Source organism: Canis lupus, chromosome 5 (assembly GCF_011100685.1).
Source record: "Canis lupus familiaris isolate Mischka breed German Shepherd chromosome 5, alternate assembly UU_Cfam_GSD_1.0, whole genome shotgun sequence".
Lineage (NCBI taxonomy): Eukaryota > Metazoa > Chordata > Mammalia > Carnivora > Canidae > Canis > Canis lupus.
Genome location: NC_049226.1, coordinates 75,418,823 through 75,420,858, shown reverse-complemented (window position 1 = coordinate 75,420,858; position 2,036 = coordinate 75,418,823).

Below are 2,036 nucleotides of genomic sequence, written 5' to 3'. Positions count from 1 at the left end.
TGCATATGACACATCACTTCAAAGTTGATGCATCAAATGTTTTCATCTTGAATGAACTCCCAACAAAGCATTAGCAATCTGCACAGCCAGTTCATAGCACAGCAGCTCAAGGGTTGCTGAAGATACTCTGCTAGATTAACACAGTTGAATTTTCTGCCTGGAAGTTTACTCCAGTCAGTGCTCCGACGGCATGTTTTTTACACTAATGAAATCAAGAATTGTAAAGAGCCCTCAGGTCAGAAGTGATGCATGCAGTGATGGAAATGTAGCAATGAAAGATATATATGTGAAAGAAGTAATTGTCAATTTGGTAACTATAATTTCCCACTTGGTTTAAGTGAAATTTTCTTCACTCCATCAGTCTGTGAATCAGCACCCCTGAGGAGGTCACTGTGAGCTGGGCTGTGCTAGTTGGCCACACACAGTTCTCTGAATTCTTGAACATCCTTTCCCTTCCTGCCTTCCTCCCACGCCTCATTCCAGATGCTTTCATCTTTCAATCCAGTTGTTTTTTGTCAATATTAACGGAGCGACAAGTCATATCCTGTAGTTTGTCAAATTTATTTATTCACAGCAGATTTTTCCAAGGTCTCTGAAGTCTGGGGGTGAAGGAGAAGACTGCTAACAAGGAGGATAGTCAGAAGGATAGTTAATCAAATTAAATCAAATTTTATAAGTCTTAGTGGAGGACCCCCATCAGGTGATGCTGAACAAGGTATGGCTTTCCAGCAGAGGTCCTGGGCAGTGAACACATGGTAAGACTTGTCTAGCTGCGAGGAGCTCAGGCACAGAACCCCACCTACCATTCCTGTTTCCTTATGAAAACCAACTATTGATGCTTTGAGAAACAAATACCAATTAGAACATTTGGGGCATGAAGGTAATTTAGTGGGTGAAGAAACAAAGCTATCATCATCAATTCTGTTGCTTACAAAAAATTAGGAGGTGGCCCAGAGAAAGCTGATGAACATTGTGCATTCATGATCCCAGTTCCCCAAGGGGCAACAAGAAAACATGTTCATTTCTGAAAGCAGGCATAGCTTCTAGACATTGCGGCACTTATTTTTAAAATTGTGGAAATAACTCCTGCTTTAATGAGAATCAGAGCTGAAGCTGAGTTATAATTTCCTTCCCTGATTTGGGTTGCGTTGAATTCTCGATTCAAAACTGTATTACGTTGAATAGATACATACTGAAATCAAACCAAACAATTGTTCACATACATTTTCTGACAGATACAAAGCCACTTTATACTTTTTTTATGGATGACAATTCAGAGAGGTTTACAGGTGATTTGATCACCTAGGCTAATTTACATAAATGCAATATGAGGAGGGATTTCTATTGCCAAATTGGACAAGGTTCATTTTTGAGTTTGCATACAGTGTTCTGCAAATTGTTTCATTTTGTTACTCAACACCTCAGGATTCTCAACTCAGGATCTTTATTGGATTTACATTCTCTGAGTGGGAAAAGATTAATGGCATTGAATGCAGGATTCAGTGTAAAAGATCAGCATCAGTGAGCAGAAACAGGCTTAACGGTGACCTGCCTTATCAGAAGCCAAAAATGATAAATCTATGATAATTAAAATGGTATGATGCTGACAAATAGGTCAATGAAACAACTTACATAGTCCTTAAGGAGACTTTGATGTGATGCATACAATAAAATGAAAAGGAATAGAGTATTCAAAAAAAAATCATTGGGATAATTAGCCTTATAAACAAGCATGCACATGCATACACACATCTTAGAATTTTTGTCAAACTTCAAAAAGTATTCTGAGCTGTAAGATCTATACTTAACATTTATACTTAAATTGCTGGTATCACAAAAAATATATTAGGCTAATAAATAGATAAGGAAGGTATTTCTAATTTAAAAAAATCTTTCGAAGAAATAATATAACAAGCCCTAGTGTATTTAGCCTCACAAAATGTATCTTCTGTACATCAGAGGCGTTGTGAAAAATTAAAGATTGAATGACAAACTAAGAAAAACATTTACAATTATAATGACAGGATAGTATATAA